This window comes from Stegostoma tigrinum, chromosome 40, assembly GCF_030684315.1.
Source record: "Stegostoma tigrinum isolate sSteTig4 chromosome 40, sSteTig4.hap1, whole genome shotgun sequence".
Taxonomy (NCBI): domain Eukaryota; kingdom Metazoa; phylum Chordata; class Chondrichthyes; order Orectolobiformes; family Stegostomatidae; genus Stegostoma; species Stegostoma tigrinum.
Window position 1 is genome coordinate 20,486,692 of NC_081393.1, and position 16,986 is coordinate 20,503,677.

The window sequence follows — 16,986 nt, forward strand, 5'->3', positions numbered from 1 at the left end:
GACTGTCACCTGCAGCTCTGACCCGCTTACAGGGACCGTCCCCCGCTGCCCTGACGCGCTGACAGGGACTGGCCCCCGCAGCCCTGTCGCGCTCACAGTGACTGTCCCCAGCAGCCCTGTTGCGCTCACAGGGTCGTGCCCCCTGCAGCCCTATCGCGCTCACTGGGTCGTGCCCCCTGCAGCCCTGTCGCGTTGACAGGGACGTGCCCCCTGCAGCCCTGTCGCGTTGACAGGGACGTGCCCCCTGCAGCCCTGTCGCGCTGACAGGGACGTGCCCCCTGCAGCCCTGTCGCGCTCACAGGGACGTGCCCCCTGCAGCCCTGTCGCGCTCACAGGGACGTGCCCCCTGCAGCCCTGTCGTGCTCACAGGGACTGGCCCCCTGCAGCCCTGTCGCGCTCACAGGGACCGGCCCCCTGCAGGCCTGTCGCGCTCACAGGGACCGGCCCCCTGCAGCCCTGTCGCGCTCACAGGGACCGGCCCCCTGCAGCCCTGACCCGCTCACAGGGACCGGCCCCCGCAGCCCTGACCCGCTCACAGGGACCGGCCCCCGCAGCCCTGACCCGCTCACAGGGACCGGCCCCCGCAGCCCTGACCCGCTCACAGGGACCGGCCCCCGCAGCCCTGACCCGCTCCCAGGGACCGGCCCCCGCAGCCCTGACCCGCTCACAGGGACCGGACCCCGCAGCCCTGACCCGCTCCCAGGGACCGGCCCCCGCAGCCCTGACCCGCTCCCAGGGACCGGCCCCCGCAGCCCTGACCCGCTCACAGGGACCGGCCCCCGCAGCCCTGACCCGCTCACAGGGACCGGCCCCCGCAGCCCTGACGCGCTGACAGGGACCGGCCCCCGCAGCCCAGACCCGCTCCCAGGGACCGGCCCCCGCAGCCCTGACCCGCTCCCAGGGACCGGCCCCCGCATCCCTGACCCGCTCACAGGGACCGGCCCCCGCAGCCCTGACCCGGTCACAGGGACCGGCCCCCGCAGCCCTGACTCGGTCACAGGGACCGGCCCCCGCAGCCCTGACCCGCTCACAGGGACCGGCCCCCGCAGCCCTGACCCGCTCACAGGGACCGGCCCCCGCAGCCCTGACCCGCTCACAGGGACCGGCCCCCGCAGCCCTGACCCGCTCACAGGGACCGGCCCCGCAGCCCTGACCCGCTCACAGGGACCGGCCCCCGCAGCCCTGAGCCGCTCACAGGGACCGGCCCCCGCAGCCCTGACCCGCTCACAGGGACCGGCCCCCGCAGCCCTGACCCGCTCACAGGGACCGGCCCCCGCAGCCCTGACCCGCTCACAGGGACCGGCCCCCGCAGCCCTGACCCGCTCACAGGGACCGGCCCCCGCAGCCCTGACCCGCTCACAGGGACCGGCCCCCGCAGCCCTGACCCGCTCACAGGGACCGGCCCCCGCAGCCCTGACCCGCTCACAGGGACCGGCCCCCGCAGCCCTGACCCGCTCACAGGGACCGGCCCCCGCAGCCCTGACCCGCTCACAGGGACCGGCCCCCGCAGCCCTGACCCGCTCACAGGGACCGGCCCCCTCAGCCCTGACCCGCTCACAGGGACCGGCCCCCGCAGCCCTGACCCGCTCACAGGGACCGGCCCCCGCAGCCCTGACCCGCTCACAGGGACCGGCCCCCGCAGCCCTGACCCGCTCACAGGGACCGGCCCCCGCAGCCCTGACCCGCTCACAGGGACCGGCCCCCGCAGCCCTGACCCGCTCACAGGGACCGGCCCCCGCAGCCCTGACCCGCTCACAGGGACCGGCCCCCGCAGCCCTCACCCGCTCACAGGGACCGGCCCCCGCAGCCCTGACCCCCTGACAGGGACTGTCCTCTGCAGTCCTGTCGCGCTCACAGGTACTTGCCCCCTGCAGCCCTGACCCGCTCACAGGGACTGTCACCTGCAGCTCTGACCCGCTCACAGGGACTTTCCCCCGCTGCCCTGACCCCCTGACAGGGACTGGACCCCGCAGCCCTGTCGCGCTCACAGTGAGTGTCCCCTGCAGCCCTGTCGCGCTCACAGGGTCGTGCCCCCTGCAGCCCTATTGCGCTCACTGGGTCGTGCCCCCTGCAGCCCGTTCGCGTTGACAGGGACGTGCCCCCTGCAGCCCTGTCGCGCTGACAGGGACGTGCCCCCTGCAGCCCTGTCGCGCTCATAGGGACTTGCCCCCTGCAGGCCTGTCGCGCTCACAGGGACCGGCCCCCTGCAGGCCTGTCGCGCTCACAGGGACCGGCCCCCTGCAGGCCTGTCGCGCTCACAGGGACCGGCCCCCTGCAGGCCTGTCGCGCTCACAGGGACCGGCCCCCTGCAGGCCTGTCGCGCTCACAGGGACCGGCCCCCTGCAGGCCTGTCGCGCTCACAGGGACCGGCCCCCTGCAGGCCTGTCGCGCTCACAGGGACCGGCCCCCTGCAGGCCTGTCGCGCTCACAGGGACCGGCCCCCTGCAGGCCTGTCGCGCTCACAGGGACCGGCCCCCTGCAGGCCTGTCGCGCTCACAGGGACCGGCCCCCTGCAGGCCTGTCGCGCTCACAGGGACCGGCCCCCTGCAGGCCTGTCGAGCTCACAGGGACCGGCCCCCTGCAGGCCTGTCGCGCTCACAGGGACCGGCCCCCTGCAGGCCTGTCGCGCTCACAGGGACCGGCCCCCTGCAGCCCTGTCGCGCTCACAGGGACCGGCCCCCTGCAGCCCTGTCGCGCTCACAGGGACCGGCCCCCTGCAGCCCTGTCGCGCTCACAGGGACCGGCCCCCTGCAGCACTGTCGCGCTCACAGGGACCGGCCCCCTGCAGCCCTGTCGCGCTCACAGGGACCGGCCCCCTGCAGCCCTGTCGCGCTCACAGGGACCGGCCCCCTGCAGCCCTGTCGCGCTCACAGGGACCGGCCCCCTGCAGCCCTGTCGCGCTGAAAGGGACCGGCCCCCTGCAGCCCTGTCACGCTCACAGGGACCGGCCCCCTGCAGCCCTGTCGCGCTCACAGGGACCGGCCCCCGCAGCCCTGACCCGCTCACAGGGACCGGCCCCCGCAGCCCTGACCCGCTCACAGGGACCGGCCCCCGCAGCCCTGACCCGCTCACAGGGACCGGCCCCCGCAGCCCTCACCCGCTCACAGGGACCGGCCCCCGCAGCCCTGACCCGCTCACAGGGACCGGCCCCCGCAGCCCTCACCCGCTCACAGGGACCGGCCCCCGCAGCCCTGACCCCCTGACAGGGACTGTCCTCTGCAGTCCTGTCGCGCTCACAGGTACTTGCCCCCTGCAGCCCTGACCCGCTCACAGGGATTTGCCCCCTGCAGGCCTGTCGCGCTCACAGGGACTGCCCTCCTGCAGGCCTGTCGCGCTCAGGGCGACTGGCCCCCTGCAGTCCAGTCGCGCTAGCAGGGACTGGCCCCCTGCCCCGCTGTCGCGGTCACGGGGACTGGCGCCCTGTTCCCCTGCCGCGCTCACGGGGACTGTCCCCCGCAGCCCTGTCCCGCTCACGGGGACTGTCCCCCGCAGCCCCGTCGCGCTCACGGGGACTGTCCCCCGCAGCCCCGTCGCGCTCACGGGGACTGTCCCCCGCAGCCCCGTCGCGCTCACGGGGACTGTCCCCCGCAGCCCCGTCGCGCTCACGGGGACTGTCCCCCGCAGCCCCGTCGCGCTCACGGGGACTGTCCCCCGCAGCCCCGTCGCGCTCACGGGGACTGTCCCCCGCAGCCCCGTCGCGCTCACGGGGACTGTCCCCCGCAGCCCCGTCGCGCTCACGGGGACTGTCCCCCGCAGCCCCGTCGCGCTCACGGGGACTTGCCCCCCGCAGCCCCGTCGCGCTCACGGGGACTTGCCCCCCGCAGCCCCGTCGCGCTCACGGGGACTTGCCCCCCGCAGCCCTGACCCGCTCACGGGGACTTGCCCCCCGCAGCCCTGACCCGCTCACGGGGACTTGCCCCCCGCAGCCCTGACCCGCTCACGGGGACTTGCCCCCGCAGCCCTGACGTCCTGACAGGGACTGTCCCCCGCAGCCCTGTCCGGCTGACAGCGATTTGCCACTGCAGCCCTGATGCACTCACAGGGACTGTCCCCCTCAGCCCTGACCCGCTGACAGGGACTGTCCTCCACAGCCCAGACCCGCTCACAGGGACTGTCCCCTGCAGCCCTGTCGTGCTCACAGGGATTTGCCCCTGCAGTCCTGTCGCGCTCGCAGGGACTGTCCCCTGCAGCCCTGTCGTGCTCACAGGGATTTGCCCCTGCAGTCCTGTCGCGCTCACAGGTACTTGCCCCCTGGAGCCCTGACCCGCTCACAGGGACTCGACCCCACTGCCCTGACCCGCTCACAGGGACTCGCCCCCACAGCCCTGTCGAGCTCACAGGCACTGGTCCCCACAGCCCTGTCGAGCTCACAGGCACTGGTCCCCACAGCCCAGACCCTGTCACAGGGACCGGCCCCCGCAGCCCTGACCCGCTCACAGGGATTTGCCCCCTGCAGTCCTGTCGTGCTCACAGCGAATTGCCCGCCGCAGTCCTTTGGCGCTCACAGCGACTTGCCCCCTGCAGCCCTGACCCGCTCACAGGGACTGGCCCCCTGCAGCCCTGTTGCGCTCACATCAATTTGCCACCGCAGCCATGTCGCGATGACAGGGACTGTCCCCCTGCAGGCCTGTCGCGCTCACAGGGAATAGCCCCCGCAGCTCTGACCCGCTCACAGGGACCGGCCCTCGCAGCTCTGACCCGCTCACAGGGACCGACGCCCGCAGCCCTGACCCACTCACAGCAACTTGCCACCCGCAGTCCTTTGGTGCTCACTGCGACTTGCACGCCGCAGTCCTTTGGCGCTCACAGCGACTTTCCCCCCGTCGCCCTGACCCACTCACCGCGACTTGCGCCCCCCAGCCCTGACCCGCTCACAGCGACTTGCCCCCCGCAGCCCTGACCCGCTCACAGCGACTTGCCCCCCGCAGCCTGACCCACTCAGAGGGACCGGCCTCTGCAGCCATGACCCGCTCACAGGGACCGGCCCCTGCAGCCATGACCCGCTCACAGGGACCGGGCCCCGCAGCCCTGACCCGCTCACAGGGACCGGGCCCCGCAGCCCTGACCCGCTCACAGGGACCGGCCCCTGCAGCTCTGACCCGCTCACAGGGACCGACGCCCGCAGCCCTGACCCACTCACAGCAACTTGCCACCCGCAGTCCTATGGTGCTCACAGCGACTTGCACGCCGCAGTCCTTTGGCGCTCACAGCGACTTTCCCCCCGTCGCCCTGACCCACTCACCGCGACTTGCGCCCCCCAGCCCTGACCCGCTCACAGCGACTTGCCCCCCGCAGGCCTGACCCGCTCACAGCGACTTGCCCCCCGCAGCCCTGACCCACTCAGAGGGACTGGACCCTGCAGCCATGACCCGCTCACAGGGACCGGCCCCCGCAGCCCTGACCCGCTCACAGGGACCGGCCCCTGCAGCCCTGACCCGCTCACAGGGACTGGTCCCCTTCAGCCCTGTCCCGCTCACAGCATTTTGCCCGCTGCAGCCCTGTCGTGCTCACAGGGACTGTCACCTGCAGCTCTGACCCGCTTACAGGGACTGTCCCCCGCTGCCCTGACCCGCTGACAGGGACTGGCCCCCGCAGCCCTGTCGCGCTCACAGTGACTGTCCCCTGCAGCCCTGTCGCGCTCACAGGGTCGTGCCCCCTGCAGCCCTATCGCGCTCACTGGGTCGTGCCCCCTGCAGCCCTGTCGCATTGACAGGGACGTGCCCCCTGCAGCCCTGTCGCGCTGACAGGGACGTGCCCCATGCAGCCCTGTCGCGTTCACAGGGACGTGCCCCCTGCAGCCCTGTCGCGCTCACAGGGACTGGCCCCCTGCAGGCCTGTCGCGCTCACAGGGACTGGCCCCCTGCAGGCCTGTCGCGCTCACAGGGACTGGCCCCCTGCAGGCCTGTCGCGCTCACAGGGACTGGCCCCCTGCAGGCCTGTCGCGCTCACAGGGACTGGCCCCCTGCAGGCCTGTCGCGCTCACAGGGACTGGCCCCCTGCAGGCCTGTCGCGCTCACAGGGACTGGCCCCCTGCAGGCCTGTCGCGCTCACAGGGACTGGCCCCCTGCAGGCCTGTCGCGCTCACAGGGACTGGCCCCCTGCAGGCCTGTCGCGCTCACAGGGACTGGCCCCCTGCAGGCCTGTCGCGCTCACAGGGACTGGCCCCCTGCAGCCCTGTCGCGCTCAGAGGGACCGGCCCCCTGCAGCCCTGTCGCGCTCACAGGGACCGGCCCCCTGCAGCCCTGTCGCGCTCACAGGGACCGGCCCCCTGCAGCCCTGTCGCGCTCACAGGGACCGGCCCCCTGCAGCCCTGTCGCGCTCACAGGGACCGGCCCCCTGCAGCCCTGTCGCGCTCACAGGGACCGGCCCCCTGCAGCCCTGTCGCGCTCACAGGGACCGGCCCCCTGCAGCCCTGTCGCGCTCACAGGGACCGGCCCCCTGCAGCCCTGTCGCGCTCACAGGGACCGGCCCCCTGCAGCCCTGTCGCGCTCACAGGGACCGGCCCCCTGCAGCCCTGACCCGCTCACAGGGACCGGCCCCCGCAGCCCTGACCCGCTCACAGGGACCGGCCCCCGCAGCCCTGACCCGCTCACAGGGACCGGCCCCCGCAGCCCTGACCCGCTCACAGGGACCGGCCCCCGCAGCCCTGACCCGCTGACAGGGACCGGCCCCCGCATCCCTGACGCGCTGACAGGGACCGGCCCCCGCATCCCTGACGCGCTGACAGGGACCGGCCCCCGCATCCCTGACGCGCTGACAGGGACCGGCCCCCGCATCCCTGACGCGCTGACAGGGACCGGCCCCCGCATCCCTGACGCGCTGACAGGGACCGGCCCCCGCATCCCTGACGCGCTGACAGGGACCGCCCCCCGCATCCCTGACGCGCTGACAGGGACCGCCCCCCGCATCCCTGACGCGCTGACAGGGACCGGCCCCCGCATCCCTGACGCGCTCACAGGGACCGGCCCCCGCATCCCTGACCCGCTCACAGGGACCGGCCCCCGCAGCCCTGACCCGGTCACAGGGACCGGCCCCCGCAGCCCTGACCCGGTCACAGGGACCGGCCCCCGCAGCCCTGACCCGCTCACAGGGACCGGCCCCCGCAGCCCTGACCCGCTCACAGGGACCGGCCCCCGCAGCCCTGACCCGCTCACAGGGACCGGCCCCCGCAGCCCTGACCCGCTCACAGGGACCGGCCCCCGCAGCCCTGACCCGCTCACAGGGACCGGCCCCCGCAGCCCTGACCCGCTCACAGGGACCGGCCCCCGCAGCCGTGACCCGCTCACAGGGACCGGCCCCCGCAGCCCTGACCCGCTCACAGGGACCGGCCCCCGCAGCCCTGACCCGCTCACAGGGACCGGCCCCCGCAGCCCTGACCCGCTCACAGCGACCGGCCCCCGCAGCCCTGACCCGCTCACAGGGACCGGCCCCCGCAGCCCTGACCCGCTCACAGGGACCGGCCCCCGCAGCCCTGACCCGCTCACAGGGACCGGCCCCCGCAGCCCTGACCCGCTCACAGCGACCGGCCCCCGCAGCCCTGACCCGCTCACAGGGACCGGCCCCCGCAGCCCTGACCCGCTCACAGGGACCGGCCCCCGCAGCCCTGACCCGCTCACAGGGACCGGCCCCCGCAGCCCTGACCCGCTCACAGGGACCGGCCCCCGCAGCCCTGACCCGCTCACAGGGACCGGCCCCCGCAGCCCTGACCCGCTCACAGGGACCGGCCCCCGCAGCCCTGACCCGCTCACAGGGACCGGCCCCCGCAGCCCTGACCCGCTCACAGGGACCGGCCCCCGCAGCCCTGACCCGCTCACAGGGACCGGCCCCCGCAGCCCTGACCCGCTCACAGGGACCGGCCCCCGCAGCCCTGACCCGCTCACAGGGACCGGCCCCCGCAGCCCTGACCCGCTCACAGGGACCGGCCCCCGCAGCCCTGACCCGCTCACAGGGACCGGCCCCCGCAGCCCTGACCCGCTCACAGGGACCGGCCCCCGCAGCCCTGACCCGCTCACAGGGACCGGCCCCCGCAGCCCTGACCCGCTCACAGGGACCGGCCCCCGCAGCCATCACCCGCTCACAGGGACCGGCCCCCGCAGCCCTGACCCGCTCACAGGGACCGGCCCCCGCAGCCCTGACCCGCTCACAGGGACCGGCCCCCGCAGCCCTCACCCGCTCACAGGGACCGGCCCCCGCAGCCCTGACCCGCTCACAGGGACCGGCCCCCGCAGCCCTGACCCGCTCACAGGGACCGGCCCCCGCAGCCCTGACCCGCTCACAGGGACCGGCCCCCGCAGCCCTGACCCGCTCACAGGGACCGGCCCCCGCAGCCCTGACCCGCTCACAGGGACCGGCCCCCGCAGCCCTGACCCGCTCACAGGGACCGGCCCCCGCAGCCCTGACCCGCTCACAGGGACCGGCCCCCGCAGCCCTGACCCGCTCACAGGGACCGGCCCCCGCAGCCCTGACCCGCTCACAGGGACCGGCCCCCGCAGCCCTGACCCGCTCACAGGGACCGGCCCCCGCAGCCCTGACCCGCTCACAGGGACCGGCCCCCGCAGCCCTGACCCGCTCACAGGGACCGGCCCCCGCAGCCCTCACCCGCTCACAGGGACCGGCCCCCGCAGCCCTGACCCGCTCACAGGGACCGGCCCCCTCAGCCCTGACCCGCTGACAGGGACCGTCCCTCGCAGCCCTGACCCCCTGACAGGGACTGTCCTCTGCAGTCCTGTCGCGCTCACAGGTACTTGCCCCCTGCAGCCCTGACCCGCTCACAGGGATTTGCCACCTGCAGGCCTGTCGCGCTCACAGGGACTGGCCTCCTGCAGGCCTGTCGCGCTCAGAGCGACTGGCCCCCTGCAGTCCAGTCGCGCTCGCAGGGACTGGCCCCATGCCCCGCTGTCGCGGTCACGGGGACTGGCGCCCTGTTCCCCTGTCCCGCTCACGGGGACTGTCCCCCGCAGCCCCGTCGCGCTCACGGGGACTGTCCCCCGCAGCCCCGTCGCGCTCACGGGGACTGTCCCCCGCAGCCCCGTCGCGCTCACGGGGACTGTCCCCCGCAGCCCCGTCGCGCTCACGGGGACTGTCCCCCGCAGCCCCGTCGCGCTCACGGGGACTGTCCCCCGCAGCCCCGTCGCGCTCACGGGGACTGTCCCCCGCAGCCCCGTCGCGCTCACGGGGACTGTCCCCCGCAGCCCCGTCGCGCTCACGGGGACTTGCCCCCCGCAGCCCCGTCGCGCTCACGGGGACTTGCCCCCCGCAGCCCCGTCGCGCTCACGGGGACTTGCCCCCCGCAGCCCTGACCCGCTCACGGGGACTTGCCCCCCGCAGCCCTGACCCGCTCACAGGGACTTGCCCCCCGCAACCCTGACCCGCTCACGGGGACTTGCCCCCGCAGCCCTGACGTCCTGACAGGGACTGTCCCCCGCAGCCCTGTCCGGCTGACAGCGATTTGCCACTGCAGCCCTGATGCACTCACAGGGACTGTCCCCCTCAGCACTGACCCGCTGACAGGGACTGTCCTCCGCAGCCCAGACCCGCTCACAGGGACTGTCCCCTGCAGCCCTGTCGTGCTCACAGGGATTTGCCCCTGCAGTCCTGTCGCGCTCGCAGGGACTGTCCCCTGCAGCCCTGTCGTGCTCACAGGGATTTGCCCCTGCAGTCCTGTCGCGCTCACAGGTACTTGCCCCCTGGAGCCCTGACCCGCTCACAGGGACTCGACCCCACTGCCCTGACCCGCTCACAGGGACTCGCCCCCACAGCCCTGTCGAGCTCACAGGCACTCGCCCCCACAGCCCTGTCGAGCTCACAGGCACTGGTCCCCACAGCCCAGACCCTGTCACAGGGACCGGCCCCCGCAGCCCTGACCCGCTCACAGGGATTTGCCCCCTGCAGTCCTGTCGTGCTCACAGCGAATTGCCCGCCGCAGTCCTTTGGCGCTCACAGCGACTTGCCCCCTGCAGCCCTGACCCGCTCACAGGGACTGGCCCCCTGCAGCCCTGTTGCGCTCACATCAATTTGCCACCGCAGCCATGTCGCGATGACAGGGACTGTCCCCCTGCAGGCCTGTCGCGCTCACAGGGAATAGCCCCCGCAGCTCTGACCCGCTCACAGGGACCGGCCCTCGCAGCTCTGACCCGCTCACAGGGACCGACGCCCGCAGCCCTGACCCACTCACAGCAACTTGCCACCCGCAGTCCTTTGTTGCTCACTGCGACTTGCACGCCGCAGTCCTTTGGCGCTCACAGCGACTTTCCCCCCGTCGCCCTGACCCACTCACCGTGACTTGCGCCCCCCAGCCCTGACCCGCTCACAGCGACTTGCCCCCCGCAGCCCTGACCCGCTCACAGCGACTTGCCCCCCGCAGCCTGACCCACTCAGAGGGACCGGCCCCTGCAGCCATGACCCGCTCACAGGGACCGGCCCCTGCAGCCATGACCCGCTCACAGGGACCGGGCCCCGCAGCCCTGACCCGCTCACAGGGACCGGGCCCCGCAGCCCTGACCCGCTCACAGGGACCGGCCCCTGCAGCTCTGACCCGCTCACAGGGACCGACGCCCGCAGCCCTGACCCACTCACGGCAACTTGCCACCCGCAGTCCTTTGGTGCTCACAGCGACTTTCCCCCCGTCGCCCTGACCCACTCACCGCGACTTGCGCCCCCCAGCCCTGACCCGCTCACAGCGACTTGCCCCCCGCAGGCCTGACCCGCTCACAGCGACTTGCCCCCCGCAGCCCTGACCCACTCAGAGGGACTGGCCCCTGCAGCCATGACCCGCTCACAGGGACCGGCCCCCGCAGCCCTGACCCGCTCACAGGGACCGGCCCCTGCAGCCCTGACCCGCTCACAGGGACTGGTCCCCTTCAGCCCTGTCCCGCTCACAGCATTTTGCCCGCTGCAGCCCTGTCGTGCTCACAGGGACTGTCACCTGCAGCTCTGACCCGCTTACAGGGACTGTCCCCCGCTGCCCTGACCCGCTGACAGGGACTGGCCCCCGCAGCCCTGTCGCGCTCACAGTGACTGTCCCCTGCAGCCCTGTCGCGCTCACAGGGTCGTGCCCCCTGCAGCCCTATCGCGCTCACTGGGTCGTGCCCCCTGCAGCCCTGTCGCATTGACAGGGACGTGCCCCCTGCAGCCCTGTCGCGCTCACAGGGACTTGCCCCCTGCAGGCCTGTCGCGCTCACAGGGACTGGCCCCCTGCAGGCCTGTCGCGCTCACAGGGACTGGCCCCCTGCAGGCCTGTCGCGCTCACAGGGACTGGCCCCCTGCAGGCCTGTCGCGCTCACAGGGACTGGCCCCCTGCAGGCCTGTCGCGCTCACAGGGACTGGCCCCCTGCAGGCCTGTCGCGCTCACAGGGACTGGCCCCCTGCAGGCCTGTCGCGCTCACAGGGACTGGCCCCCTGCAGGCCTGTCGCGCTCACAGGGACTGGCCCCCTGCAGGCCTGTCGCGCTCACAGGGACTGGCCCCCTGCAGGCCTGTCGCGCTCACAGGGACTGGCCCCCTGCAGGCCTGTCGCGCTCACAGGGACTGGCCCCCTGCAGGCCTGTCGCGCTCACAGGGACTATCCCCCTGCAGGCCTGTCGCGCTCACAGGGACTTGCCCCCTGCAGGCCTGTCGCGCTCACAGGGACTGGCCCCCTGCAGGCCTGTCGCGCTCACAGGGACTGGCCCCCTGCAGGCCTGTCGCGCTCACAGGGACTGGCCCCCTGCAGCCCTGTCGCGCTCACAGGGACTGGCCCCCTTCAGCCCTGTCGCGCTCACAGGGACTGGCCCCCTGCAGCCCTGTCGCGCTCACAGGGACTGGCCCCCTGCAGCCCTGTCGCGCTCACAGGGACTGGCCCCCTGCAGCCCTGTCGCGCTCACAGGGACTGGCCCCCTGCAGCCCTGTCGCGCTCACAGGGACTGGCCCCCTGCAGTCGTGTCGCGCTCACAGGGACTGGCCCCCCGCAGTCGTGTCGCGCTCACAGGGACTGGCCCCCTGCAGTCGTGTCGCGCTCACAGTGACTTCCCCCAGCAGTCTTGACCCGCCCATAGCAACTTGCCCCATCAGTCCTGACCTGCTCACAGCGACTTGCCCCTCCTTCCTGACCTGCTCACAGGCACTTGTCCCCTCCGTCGTAACCCGCTCACAATGAATTGTCCCCTCAGCCCTGACCCGCTCACAGCGTCTTGCCTCCCATCCCTCTTCCACAGGTCACCCCTTGCTCAGAAACGGCCCCAATTATCCATGAACCGGAAACCCTGCCCCCTGTGCCAGCTCCTTAACCATGCATTCATCTCACCTATCTTTCTATGAATTAACTCTCTAACATGTGGCACTCTTGGCAACCCATAACTTATTACCCTCTAGGTCCGGCGTTTCAGCCTCTTTGCTAACTCCTTGTACACAGTCCACAGGATGTCGTCCCTCTTTCTGCCTATGTCATTGGTACCAGCGTGCACAGTGGCCTCTGGCTGCTCACCCTCCCCCTTAAGAATTTCTGGCAACCAGTCAGAGATGTCCTTGACCTTGGCACCAGGGAAGCAACACGCAGCCCTGGTGTCTCAAATGTGGCTGCAGAATCTATGCCCCCAACGAATGAGTCTCCAACCATGTTCGCTCACTTGGATTTGCCTGACCCTATCCCACAGCAGGGTGGTTTGTACCATGGACCTGGCTACTGCTGATTATATAACTGACCCAGTTTAGTTTTAGATCAGTGTTAACCTTGGTTTAGTGGATAGCCAAGCACGTCAGTCGTCTACAATACAGGAGAAAATACATTCTTAGGCTCACGGATTCTGTGGCAGTCAAGGGCGAGCACTGAAATGTCCTATCCTCATTTCCAACACCTGTCCCATAGCCTTGCATGGCTTGGATAGCACTTGCACGTTTAAAAAAAAATAAATGTAAGGATGATGTGAGGGTAAGGACATGGAATTTTTTTGATATGGTCATATTCTCTCTTGTTGGAGCTGATTGCTGCTTAGCACTTGTATGGTGCAAATGTAACTTATCCTTTATCAGGCCAAGCCTGATCGATGTCCAAGTCTCACTGTATTTTCTCACCGTTGACTTCACTGTTGGGTCTCACCAACATTTTGTACATACCCTGCCTATTCTGAAACTCTATCACTTCATATTAAGTCTAATAAAGACAAGTATCCAATCTGTCATCCAAACCACTTCAACGACCTGGTCCATTACATTGGGGGATCAACAGGCATACGCATCAAGATCCTGAGATCCCTCTGATCATTGGTGCTTGTGAGGTCCCTATGATTCATCATGGGCTCCAAAATCTGTTTGTGCTGTGTCACCTAATCCTTAGCCCGTTTGTCCTGACATGAAATAATGTTCACAAACGCTTCTCAAAAATTATTCCCAATCCTACTTTTTGCAATCATGATACAAGTGAGCATAAAACTTGGAACACGACAGCAACAGGAATGTGCCCTTTGGCCCACCATGTTGGGCCAAACATGACAACAAATGAAATAATCCCTTCTGCCTGTCTTGATCCATAGTCCTCCATTCCTTACCTATTCGCGCACTTAACTGAAAGTCCTTTTTAAATGCTTTCATCGTATCTGCATCCACTACCACCCCGGGCAATGTATTCCACACTTTTAACATGCTCAGTGTGAATTATTTGCCCCTCACATCTCTTTTGAACTTCCCCCCCCCTCTCAGCTTAAATGCATGCCCCCTAATAGTGGACACTTCAACTCCGGGGGAGAAATTTTCTGACCGTTAGCTGTATTTATGTATCGCCTAATTTTATCGACTGCTATCAAGCCTGCCCTCAGCTTCTACTGCTCCAGAGAAAATGAAGAGTTTTTCCAGCTTCTCCCTCTGGTTCATACCCTCTATTCCAGTCAGCATGCTGGCAAATCTCTTCTGCACCCTGTCCAAAGCCTGCACGTCCTTAGTGTAATGTGGCGGCCAGAATTGAATGCAATACTCTGTGTGGTCTCACCAAAGTCTTGTAAAGCTGCAGTGTGACATCCTGACTCTTGCACTGAGTACCCCTATGAATAAAGGCAAGCATGCGATATGCCTTCTTGACCACCCAATCTACTTGTGTGGCTACTGTCAGGGAGTTATGGTCTAGGACCCCAAGATCCCTCTGGACATCACTGCTGTTTGGGGTCCTGCCATTAACTGTGCATCCCTTTCCTTAACACTTGGTCTCCTAAAATGCAACACCTCATGCCTGCCCAGATTAAATTCCATCGGCCATTTCTCCACTCGTGTTTGCAATTGGTCTGTATCTTGCTGTGTCCTTTGACAACCTTCCGTGCTGTCCACAAGTCCACTGGTCCTCATATCATCTGCAAACTTACTAATCCCCCATCTACATTTGCAACCAAGTCATTTACATATATCACAAACAGCAGAAGTCACATCGATGAGGAACACCACTCGTCACTGAGCTGCAGCCAGAAAAACAGCTTTCCACCACTGAGACGGCAAGAACTGTAGATGCTGGAATCAGAGTTAACCAAGTGTGGAGCTGGAGGAACACAGCAGGTCAGGCAGCATCAGAGGAACAGGAAAGCTGACATTGTTGATGCTGCCTGGCCTGCTGTGTTCCTCCAGCCCTACACTGTGTTATCTTTGTTAGCCTTCCATCGCTACCGTCTGCCTTATATGGGCAGGCCAAGTCATCATGGATCTTAATCTTCTGGATGAGCTTACCATGAGGGACCTTGTTGAAAACCTTCATAAAATCCATGTATATGTAATCAACTGTTCTACCCTAATTGATCACCCTTGTCACCTCCTTGAAAACTTCAACTGACTTGGTAAGACATAACCTGCCTCGCATAATGCCATGCTGGCTGTCCCTTATTAGCCCATACCTTTGAGACATGAGGCACTCACCAGTCTGCAGTTTCCTGGAAAGTCCCTGTTTTCCTGCTTGAACAGAGGAACGACTTTGTCCACTCACCAGTCTCCGCAACCCCTCCAGTGACAGGCAGGGATGTCAGATCCTATTGAAAGTAGTGCGTTGATGCATTTGTGTCATGATTGTGTTTTGTTTCAGCCCTAACATTCAAAGCAGTGTAAGAATGTCTTTGTGCAGCAGGCGAGGTGTGATGAGACTGAGCCTTCATACAATTGCAAGATGTTGAAAATTTGCCATTATTTATTAAAACACTGATAAATTTCCATGATCAACATTTCTGTTACGCTGCAATGATTGTCCCGTGGCATGTAAAATCAGAAAGATACGATAAAATGAGACTGGGTCATATGCAGGGAGAATGTTTGCCTTTCATGTCCAGAGAAGTAGTGAAATATTTCCATGAATCTAAAAGTCACTTTTCTGTTCATTGAAGGACACAATCATCGCCTTGGAAGCTTCATCACGATACTACTTCGCATTTCTAAAGAGGGAAGAAGAAATCAATATGCAAATTCAATTCCATGGTTTTGGAAGTCCCATTGAGAACACGATTCATTTGCGCCGGCACAATGTTCTGACCGAGAAAGAATTGAAGGTGAGTTTGTAGTTTGGAAGATCACAGCAATTTATGCATCAACTTCTTCATCGATAATGTTCCATTGCTTTCAAACTGCATTTTCCACTCTGCGACATAATAACTGTTAGAACAAGCAACAGTATCGGTCGATGGTCTATGGGGAATGCACTGTTACAAAACCCAATCCATTCAAGAACATATTTCAGATATGTCAACAAATTAAATATTCCAGCACAGGATAAAACAAGGAAGATGAGAGTGAGGAGGCAATAGTTCTGATGACAAAACAACAGAAATTTACCTTTTTCCATTCGAGCAAAAAAGCAGGCACACAAATAAATAATCATCTAACAATGCACGTGTGCAACGGAGGTTACAGGGGGACTAAAAATGCCGAATTGTTGTCATGCGTGTTGCTGAAAGGATGATTGAAACCGATTCTGTGGTAAATTTGAAGAAATACAGATAAGGCATCTCAGGATGTTGGAGAAAGAACATTTATGGACTGAGTCAAATTGTATTGCCCTTTTCAGGAGTTAATAGGTTCATAATGAATTGAAACACTTTCTTCTGTGCTGAAAGCTTTAGTTTAGTTGCAGCTGGATCGCAATTTCTGTTCCTGGTAGTATTTAGCCAACTGTTAAAAGTGAATGTCACTGCACAGAATTCCAAACATGACTCCAATCAGTAGAGAAAATATCCAAGGGGTGTGACGAGTTGTATCCTCTCATGTTGAACAATGCAGCTACAGATACAATGGAGGCACTGAAGATAATCTTCCGAGAATCCTTAGATTGTGGAAAATTCTCAGAGGATTGAAAGATTGTGAACATAACACCATTATTACAAAGATACTTGGACAAAATAGTAAGCAAGTATTGCCAATTTAGGTCAACCTGGATAGATGTTCATGCCGGCAATGAAAGATGAAATAACAGGGTACTGAGTGTGCTATAACATCCTACAGAGTTAACATCCTTTCATAAAGGGGAAATAATACTTGACAAACTTGCTACAGTGCTTTGAGAAGGAAACAAACATTACTGATGAAGGACCACCAGTTGATGTAGTACATTGAGATTTCAACAAAGCATTTGATAAGGTACAGCTCGTAAGGTGTCTCAAAAGAAAAGAGCCCATGTGTTCAAGGGTAGTATGTGCAGATGGACAGAGGACTGCATCGTAAATAGAAGTAGAGTCGTAGCAGCAGGATGGTAACTGACAAGTCATGTACGGCCACAGAGCGAGTGCTGCGGAGGCCGTACACCTCATGTTGACTGGGTTGATTTCGGAAATGGCGTAGGGGATTGCTATGCTTCGGAAAGTTGGGCAGGGTGGGACTACATTCATTGGAGTTTATAAGATTGAAAAAATCTTATTTTTTCGACACTTAAGCTTCTTAAGATGCTTGATTGTGTATAGCCATAGAGATTACTCCCATTTGTGAAAGATTTTACGACCAGAGGCCACATTTTCAAATTGCTTGCCTATTAATTCAGGGAAGAATGACTTCTTTCAGG

General features: G+C 65.1%; 1 long non-coding RNA gene across 1 annotated transcript in view; it reads left to right on the forward strand.

The window, feature by feature from the left end:
* LOC132206644 (uncharacterized) overlaps positions 1–16,986 on the forward strand; it is a 211,604-nt gene that overhangs the window by 172,464 nt on the left and 22,154 nt on the right. The window contains exon 2 of the long non-coding RNA XR_009443073.1: positions 15,323–15,484. This is a non-coding gene — a long non-coding RNA (uncharacterized LOC132206644). The remainder of the gene's footprint in view (positions 1–15,322; positions 15,485–16,986) is intronic.